This window comes from Maylandia zebra, linkage group LG14 (genome assembly GCF_041146795.1).
Source record: "Maylandia zebra isolate NMK-2024a linkage group LG14, Mzebra_GT3a, whole genome shotgun sequence".
Taxonomy (NCBI): domain Eukaryota; kingdom Metazoa; phylum Chordata; class Actinopteri; order Cichliformes; family Cichlidae; genus Maylandia; species Maylandia zebra.
In genome coordinates, this window is record NC_135180.1 from 951,106 (window position 1) to 961,342 (window position 10,237).

The 10,237-nt window shown below is 42.9% G+C and overlaps 1 pseudogene; it reads right to left on the reverse strand.

The window, feature by feature from the left end:
• Positions 1 to 9,337: 9,337 nt before the first annotated feature.
• On the reverse strand, positions 9,338 to 9,992 carry LOC101469009 (ras-related protein Rab-11B pseudogene; annotated as a pseudogene).
• Positions 9,993 to 10,237: the final 245 nt, after the last annotated feature.

The window sequence follows — 10,237 nt, forward strand, 5'->3', positions numbered from 1 at the left end:
AAATACTCTTTGAGAGTTAATATATAAACTCTTAACACCAAGTGTTAAATTATCAACTCCAGACAGATTTGGTGTTTAACACTAAATCAGAGTTAACGTACCAACTCTCCAAAAAGAGTTAAATTAACACTCTCTGGTGTGGACCCATATAGACACTTTAATAGTGTTGAAATCAAATCCGACAGTGTTAATTTGGACATGCTGGATTTGCTGTGTATCGCCAAGAGAGAGCCAAACCGTCCTTTGGAGAAAACTGATCTCCACCACTTGGAAGGACGTAGATTGACTAGTAAATCAACAGCTTCGCTTTCATGTTCTTTATTTACCACAACAGTCTGGAACAGCATGCATATCTCTGCAGACATGTCTGTGCGTCTCCCTTCTCCTCTCACACGAGGTAGCTGAACTTCTCCACTTAGGTCAGAAACTCCTTCAGCTGGAGTGGACGCTCAACCATTTTTCATCACCACGACTGTTACTCCACAGTGCCGATCGCGATCGCTCCCCCTGTGCACAATTGCCATGTATTAAAGGAACAGTACGTAAAAATTAAATAAGGAAAGAAAATTCAATATAACTGTAAACATTACACTAAACAAAATTTTAAAGTAAAACTGAAATTCTCCATTATCTTACATTTTATCTTCATCCAAAATAATTCAAATCAAATTATTAACAAATATACACTCTGTGAAATCTGAATAAAGTAAGAGATGTTTAGACCTTTATGTTATACTGGGCATTTATCTCATCAGCTGGTGGAGGGCTGAACTAAAAGCACTAACTGCACTTCTACAATATGGGAGTGCACTTCTGGCTAGCACATTAGCAAAGTTTAGCACAGCATTTCATTCCTGTCACAAAAAAGTTATATTGATGCAAGATACATGATCCCCAGTGTTTTTGCTTCAGGTTCATCCTTAAGTGTTTAAAATCAGTGCTTAGGTACTTCAGCACTCTGTCCATGAAAATTCCTGTGGCCAGGCTAGATCATCACCTTCTCATACGTCCAATTTGGCCAAATTAGGGAATTAAGAGCAGACATAAACATTTACATTCACCCTCTGACTTCAGCAGTCTGGAGCACATCGTAGTACCAGCCAGGTACAGCTCTCAGACAGATGCTGCCCTCAGTTCACAGACAGGCCACCACGCTCTTGGAGTCAGAAGTCAGCATGTGGTGCAACTAGACATCAGCAGGAGCAGCAGGTTCAGCAAAACAAACTAAAAAAACCCCACAAGGGTAAATGCAGGAATGTGTAAGGGTGAGAGGTTTTGTGTACTGTATTAGGTGTGTGTTCTTGTGGGCGTAAGAAAAGAGGAAAGCCAAAAAGCTCTGAAAAAGGGAGCATACAAACTTAAGCCATGCACTTACACACTGTAAATATTGCCTATTCACTTACTCCAGTATAAAGCTCTTTTACAGTTCTCCTTAAAAGGACTCACACACCCTCTGTGAAGGCCTTTGAAGTTCTGATTAACACACAGTACAGTCAGGTTGGACAACAGCATGAAAACTGGGTGCAGTAACCCCCCCAGGCCACCCAGTGTCCAGTGTTTTAGCAGACCCTGAAAAAAAGTCCGCCATGATCTGTTAACCAGAGAAAAGATGTGGAGAAGTTGCACTAATGAGCTGGTCACAAGATCCTGTCAGACTGGAGCCCTTCAGTTGGTGAACAGCTCTAAAAAATGTCGTTTTTGCAATTGATTACGTGTAAAATGTGCTTAAGGTATAAAACAAAACCATGCACACATCAGATGAAAAGTGATACCATGTAAAGCGTATAGTACGAACATCTAATAGTGCCATACACCACAGCAAACCTTCTATGTTTCTACTCTGCAGCCTTTCTGAATTGTCTGAGCTCAGACAGTCTCCCCCGCCCGTAGCTGTGATCAGATTTTATTGGTCGCTACCCAAAGTTTACCCAAAGGTAAGGGTGTGAATGTAAATCTCCAGCTTGGCCTTCATGGCTTCAGGATCCACTTTCTCCTCACTTCAGCAGACCAGAAGCCTGATGCAACAATCCACCTCTCAGTCTTCCAGTCCACCTTCCCCTGCTCATGAACAAGACTCAGACACCTGAACTCCTCCGCATGAAGCAGAAATCGCCAACCCAGAACAGACAGTCCAACCTTTTGCAGTTGAGAACCATGGCCTCGGGCATGGAGGACCTCATTCCAGCTACTTTGTATTCAAACACAACGCTCTGCAGTGTGAGCTGGAAACCATGGCTTGATAAAGCCACAGGACCACATCATACACAAAAGCAGAGATGTTATCCTGCTAGAACAAAGTCACACTCATTCATTACTGGTGACCAAACCCTAGACATTAGACTTACTTTAGACTTTTTAGGTAACAAAAACAAGCAAATATAGTTTGCTTAAACGGTGCTGCTGCTTAATGAAGCCCAACAATGTTGCAGTCCTACCTGAAAGATGGATTTTTACATTTACGCAGTAATACTCAGTGTTGGGACTAACGCGTTATTAAGTAACGCGTTACAGTAACTATGTTATTATTCTGGTACCGAGCACGGTAACTGCTTATGCCAAAATCAGGAATGCATTAATCGTTACTGAGATTTAGTCGTTATTCATTACTTCATGTGTTGCGTTCGACTTACCTTGGAAATCAGAACACGGACCTGGGAATGATGTCACACTCGAGTTCTGGTTAACTTCGTCAGAGAAGTCGGGATTCCAATATGGCAATGTCCTCGAAAACAGTTGTTTTGCTAGCCCGCTACAACAACAAATTACTACTAAACACATATGCAGCCATAGCTGGACCCGGTGGGCCGATGGTGATTTTTCGTTTTGATGAGCCGATGTTTTTTTGTTTGTTTTTTTCCGTAACGGTATAAACAATGAAAGGTGGTGGATTGTCCAGATGCTGGCAGATGTGTAAAAAATAACTCAGTTGTTTGGTGGTGGCTATGGCGGAGCTTCCACAGAGGCCAGCAGGTGGATGAGGGAGAGGGGAGGCAGGAGGAGAGACCAGAGGCAGCCGCCAGTCCGAGTGTCAGGTGAACTGAACTTCAGGTAAGAAGTTATGACCTGCAGTCTATCTGGGTCAGATATGAACCAAGTTTAGGTGGAGTTTATTTTTGTTATGCTGACTTTTTACAGTCAGTTACAGTAACTCGTACTGCGTGCTAGCTAGCTTGACGGAGTTTCTATACAGCTGGGTGGTGCTATGATGTTACTGATAGTGAACTTTATTTTGTTCATAAGGTTAGTAGAGTTGCCAACCGTCCCGTAAAAAGACGTAATCGTCTGGTATTCAGAGAAAATATTACGCGTTTCTTATTGAGGTGAAAAGGAACAGTTTGTCCCGGACTTCAGGTACAATGAAAAAGACACAAAGCTGGAGTTATTCTGTCTTTGCTGCACAGCTGCCTCTTCTTCTCTCATTCTCTCCCTCTCTCTCCTGTTTCTACTTCAATCATGAAACTGATCAATGATCAGCTGATCGTCTCTCTTGTTTGTTTATCACTTTGCGCCGAAAGAGGAAACCAGCCGATGTCGTGCTAAACAACAGCAGCACGTTTAAGCTTGATCAGCTGTTGTTAGAATTTATTTAATATTAATTTCTAGTATCAGCTGATGTTTGCTGGAGCCACAGCTGTAAAGCTGCTGGTCATGATATTGGTTTGGATATGTGGTGAGAGGGAAACATGAAGATGAAACCAGGAGATGTCCTTACTGAACCATCAGAGCTGAACGGGTGATGGAGAAACAGGTTTACCTTTTAGGTGACATGGATGAGTTGAAGGGAAGTTATGAACTGTTTCTGAGAGACAAATAACACCAGGATCCTTTTCTAAGTAGCTGACAGCTGGTAACTGTGCAGGGGCGGGTCTAGCAAAGTGTTGCCAGGGGGCAGGTAGGGCATTAACAGGGAAAGGGGGGCACAAAGACATACTTTTCTTTCTTATTCTCATTTAAAATGTCTAGCTTTTAAAAAATAATTATCTGAATCTAGGTGACCCTGAATCCTCCCTTAGTTATGCTGCAATAGACGTAGGCTGCCGGGGGATTCCCATGATGCACTGAGTTTTTCCTTTCCAGTCTCCTTTCTCACTCACTATGTGTTAACAGACCTCTCTGCATTGAATCATATCTGTTATTAACCTCTGTCTCTCTTCCACAGCATGTCTTTATCCTGTTTTCCTTCTCTCACCCCAACCGGTCGCAGCAGATGGCCCCGCCCCTCCCTGAGCCTATTTCTGCCGGAGGTTTCTTCCTGTTAAAAGGGAGTTTTTCCTTCCCACTGTCGCCAAAGTGCTGCTCATAGGGGGTCATATGATTGTTGGGTTTTTCTCTGTATCTATGAAGCGCCTTGAGGCAGCTTTTGTTGTGATTTGGCGCTATATAAATAACATTGAATTGAATTGAATTGAATTGAGTCTTACAACAAACGATTGATAGATTGATGCATATATACCATCAGAACAGTGAACATCACTGTCACAACAGTGTTTGTTTTCATTCAAAGGCTTTATGATTTTTCCTATAATGGCGGCCGGTCTCTAGTCAAAATGCCCGGGACGATTTTCTGTCCCAGTCCAGCCCTGTAAGCAGCTCATCTGCAGTCTGGTGTTACCTACATCTTCCTATTCAGAAGGCAGAATTTCTGAGTTCTGAGTACAATCAAAGCACCACGACTGCAGTTTTTGTGTTGGATGTAAAAAGCTAGGATAGAACCAGGCGTGGGATTTCTCTCGTGGAAATGTGCACATTATTTTTTCCTTTCTATTGGTAGGTGGCACAGTGCACTTGTGGCAGGATAGTGTTAACATGTAGGCAAGCTAGAAGACTGGCAATCTGGCTGGGTATCCAGTTATGGAAGCAACACATTAACAAGAGAATTCTGAGTAAAACCAAAGTTACTTTCCCCGGAAACTAGTTACTTTGAAAGTAACAAGTAACTTGAAGTAAGTGAGTTACTTTTGATAGAAGTAACTAGTAATGTAACTAAGTTACTAATTTAAAGTAACTTACCCAACACTGGTAATAGTAAACTGAAATAGGGGAAGCTGCCTAAGCAGTTAATCATTAGCTGTAATGATGGAGGCAGAAGCAGTGTTACAGCTCAACAGTAAGTCGTCAGCAGCTCTGTGAATGTTTTTCTTTCCTTTTTTATGCAGCACAGAAATCTAATGCGGAGAGCAATGATTTATGAAGTGAGGCCTGCAAGACTGAAAAAAATACGTCCTGACCAAATCGATGTACAACGTGTGGCCCATTTGTGAATCTTTTTGCTATGGGCACCTTCCTGATGTTGGCCAAGTTGATTTGCAGATGTGTCCTGACTTATGTAAGGTTAGGAGTCTGCACAGTGGGGACAGCCACTGGCTTCCAGCTTCCTCCAATGAAGTTCAAATGTTGGTTCAGTCCCAGTACAGACATTAACCCTGTCTTTATTCACTGGTGGTGTGTGCGAGTATGAAAAACCACAAACACTCAATGTGCTGCACATCGTCTGTTTGCTTTCCCAGCTGACCTCATGAATGAGAACATATATCTCCATAATGACTGTATTTCTTAACGTTTTGGCTGACAGAAGCAGGTCTGACAACTTCAATTCATTTGTCGTGCAAAGGCACAGAAAGGTGGGCCCGTCAATCGGCTTTCCTCTCTGCAAGAGCTGACACGAAGGATTAAGACAAAACAGAAGCCAGAGTTTGCCTAAATCACTCCTTTATGTACAATGTCTTCCCTCAGGGCCCAGAAATGTGTGCTTGGTTTACTCACCTGTGTGGACCTTCGAGTGCGCCTCAACAGGTGCTTCTCTGGTCCAGGGTTGTGGTTGTGTATACGGCTGTTTACTTTAATAACAGTGTGTGTTAATCGGGTGTAGCTCCTTGGCACCTCAGCTCTCAGAGATGACATCACTGGTGCGTAGCTGAGATTAGAAGAGACGATACCTTCTTCAAATTCTGACTGAGCAAATGGGAATTAACTGTGCATTAAAAATTACATGTTGTTGACTTTGTGAGTGGAAAAACTCACTGAATGAAAATTACTGACAGTTTTATTGACACAATGTCCAATCACAGCTGCCTCAAGAAGCTTTATATTGTAAGGTAGACCCTACAGTAAAACAGCAAAAACACCAACAATCAAACAGGCACCTACACGCAATCGCTTGGTGACAGTGGGAAGGAAAAACTCCTCTTAACAGGAAGAAACCTCCAGCAGAACCAGGCTCACATCTGCTAAGGAGGTGATTGGAGGAAGACAGGATAGAGACATGCTGTGGAAGAGAGCCAGAGATTATTAACAAATACGATTGAGTGCAGAGAGGTCTGTTAACACATAGTGAGTGAAGAAGAAACACCCAGTGCATCATGGGAATCCCCCGGCAGCTACACCGTGTGCAGCATAACTAAGGGAGGATTCAGGGTCACCTGGTCCAGCACTAACTATATGCTTTAGCAAAAAGGAAAGTTTGAAGCCTAATCATGAAAGTAGAGATAGTGTCTGTCTCCTGAATCCAAACTGGAAGCTGGTTCCACAGAAGAGGGGCCTGAAAACTGAAGGCTCTCCCTCCCATTCTACTTTTAAATACTCTAGGAACAACAAGTAGGCCTGCAGAGCGAGAGCAAAGTGCTCTAATAGGGTGATATGGTACTACAAGGTCATTAAGATAAGATGGGGCCTGATTATTTAAGACCAATGAAGGGAAGCCAAAACAGGAGAAATCTGCTCTCTCTTTCTAGTCCCTGTCAGGACTCTTGCTGCAGCATTTTGGATCAGCTGAAGGCTTTTCAGGGAGTTTTTAGGACTTCCTGATAATAATGAATTACAGTCGTCCAGCCTGGAAGTAATAAATGCATGAACTAGTTTTTCAGCGTCACTCTGAGACAGGATATTTCTAACTTTAGAGATGTTGCACAAATGGAAGAAGCAGTCTGACATATGTGTTTAATATGTGCATTGAAGGACATGTCCTGGTGTTACAGAAGGCCTCTTTTAATGCTGAACTCTTTTAAGAACATTTCATTTAAAAAGGCTTCTGTTGAGAGTTTTATTGAATTATTATTATTGTTTTTATTTATTTATATTGCCTATTATTTTTTTGTGTACACCACTTGTTTGTCTATGAAAAACTCCTATTAAATAAACTTTACTGACTTTCCTTCAGTTTCAAGGACAACAGTTTTAAATGCAACACATCACCATGTATAAGGTCACACATTCAGACCAAATTTAAGACCATTTCAGAAGTTTTAAGGCCTTTGACTTGTAAATGTTGATTAATTATCAATATATTAGGCTAATTGTTGGAGAACAGAAAGATCATCATTGTTAGTGTTAGCACAGCCCATGGCGGCCTCCAGGGTCCTAAAGAACCATGGAAAAGGGAACTAGACCAGAAACAGCTGAAAATCATTTTCTTTGGATGGAAAAGAAAGTGTGGACAGTAAAACACCACGTTTACAATAAACCACATTATCCACAAACACACATAAACATTAGGGGTGTATAGATGAATCTTCTTGTCATTCAGTGTCTCATTGGTGTACAGTTCACTGGCACTGGGAGTCTTCTTATAAGGAACCGTTCAGCTGTACAGCACAACCATTTTATTATAACCTGCCTGTTTCTAATCCAAGGCTACTCCTGACGTCAGCGCTTTTGGAGAGGAACCTGCACACATTCCTGAGATGAGTGGAGATCCACACCTCGGCCCTCACCCCCCATCCACCCACGCCCCTCCTCTGTAATCAGCTGTGACAGCGAGCTGAGTCCTCTGCAGGCAGGCTGATTGATCGATCAGTTTAACCAAACTTATATGTGAAAATTATGTAAAACCTTTGCGCTGAGTATGCCTGTAAGACAGCTGTCCTGGCAAGAAAAGTCCTTTTTTTCATGTATCATCCATCTTTACTTGCTGTTTTTAGCCTTGATGTATTTGTGGAGCGCTTTTCTTCCACCTTTCCTCCACAAATCACTGGAAGGCTTCTGCATTGACACAAAGGGAAAAAAGTCACTGTGTTGTTCGCTTAAAAACACCAATGCTCGCAATGCTAGGTGCACAGAACATGTCCTGTCCTTTATGAAGGACATAAACATTTTCTTTTGACAGTGAACACTGACACCAAAGGACGCACAGCAGGGACCCAGGTCAGACTCAGCCCCAGGCTACTGCACTCCAACCTGAGCCGAGGCCTTACCCATAAAGGACATAAACATGCACTAAACAAACAGACAAAAACATCCCAACAGCTAGCTGTCGCATTTGTAGCTCAAACACGTTGCCAACAGTGCCCTCTGGTGGTAAAACTACATAACATCAACACTGATAACATGGCTGAGCGTGGGTCTCTCGTCTTTTTAAAAAACTTTATTTGTATTCATTGGCCATTAAAAACAATGACTCTGACAGATGGTCAAATAACCACATTTTTGGGAGCATTTGCTCAGCTGCCAAGAAATATGACGACTAATGAAGCGTTTTCTTTTCTGTTTTCTTTTGTTTTCCATTTCCAGCTTTTTCTTTTTATTGATTCATGCATATATTATCAGTGAATGCGTCCTTTACAGGTATAGCGCCAAGAATAATGTGTCTCATGTCAGATTTGATTTTGTGTGGGTGTTAATTCCACCATCACCAAGGTGCATGTAAAAGTTGCATCCATGTGCTGATTCAGGTGTAGATCAAGTGAGGAGCTGGGAACTAGATTAGGGCAGCTTTCTGCTTTGGTGAACAATAAGCGTCTTCATGAACAGCATGTTGTGCCAACCTGGTTAACCAGGCTAGTGGGCTGTTTGCTGTGACACTGATACACTATCTGTACATGTGATAGTCTTCCCCTGTTACTCCAAATTTCAGCACTCTCTATAATTCCATTTACAAGTTTCCATGACGAAGTTTGATCCCAGCAAAGCTTTATGCTTGTGGATCAGCAAAGAAGGGATGGAACATAGATATGCTTACACTGCAGTGTGTGCCATGGGATAAAATGAAAGAGCACAACATGCACAGTGTGCTTTGCAAAATATTCCACAAGGTAAGGGTAGTGTGGCGGGGCGTGGTCTGGCGTGGGTGTGGTGCCGCTGCAGGGGAGATGGATGCACCTGCACGGTATCTGCAATCACGCCTCGCCACCATACCAGGCTGTCTGTGTGTGTGTGTTGTTGGTAGTGTGTGTGGCTGAGCTGGAAAGCTGCAGCCGTGAGGTGTGTGTTCAGTGCAAAATAATGACTATGCTGAAAAACATGCAAACATCGTTGGGTCTATTGTTACAGGTTTCACATTTTGATTACTGAAACATGATTCTATGTATTCAGACTCACGTGACTCTGGGAAAGGAGGTCGGGGTCACAGGCTTTGGCAGTAGAGGAGTTTGTTGCCCCTCTGCCCATCCAGTGTTGGGGACACTTATGTCCACTACATTGTTGCCTGGGGAATCTTTGTGTGCAGATCTGTCTGATATTTGCTTCTGAGATATGATACGGTAGGTTTCTGTGAGAATGCTCTTGAATGCTTCTTCTTCGTTAGTGGAGTCCGAGGCTGAAGTTTCAATAAATGAAAGACTGTTCTTTTCTGCAGATGCTCGGGCCTCGTCAGTGGGCACGGCCCTGAGATGTCGAAGGTCGCTCTTGTTTCCAACCAGCATGATGACGATGTTGTTGTCAGCGTGGTCCCTCAGGTCCTTCAACCAGCGGTCCACATCCTCGTATGTCAGGTGCTTTGCAATATCGTAAACTAGGAGAGCCCCGACTGCACCCCGATAATACGCTGAGGTGATGGCTCTGCAGCACTCCTGCCCAGCTGTGTCCCAGATTTGAACTTTTATCGTCTTGCCATCCACCTGAATGCTGTGGGTTGCGAACTCCACCCCGATGGTGCTCTTGCTCTCCGAGTTGAACTCATTTCTTGTGAAACGCGACAGCAGATCACTCTTCCCCACTCCAGAATCTCCAATGAGTACAACTTTGAACAAGTAGTAGTATTCATCATCTGGAGCTCCCATTTTAGAAAACTTTAACACAAACAACAACAATAAGAACAACAAGCTTCTCCACCAGCAGTAACAAGCAGCAGGCACCGCCTTCCAAGTGCTGAATTACCAGAAGATGGAGCATCTTTATTTGTGGGATTTTTGTTCTTATCAATATGAATATGATGCCCTGAGAGAAGCAGCAGACATAGTTCGTGGGTGTTTTCACTGACAGTTGTGATTCCTGTGGCAGTTACCTTTTGATGATATGCTTTAGT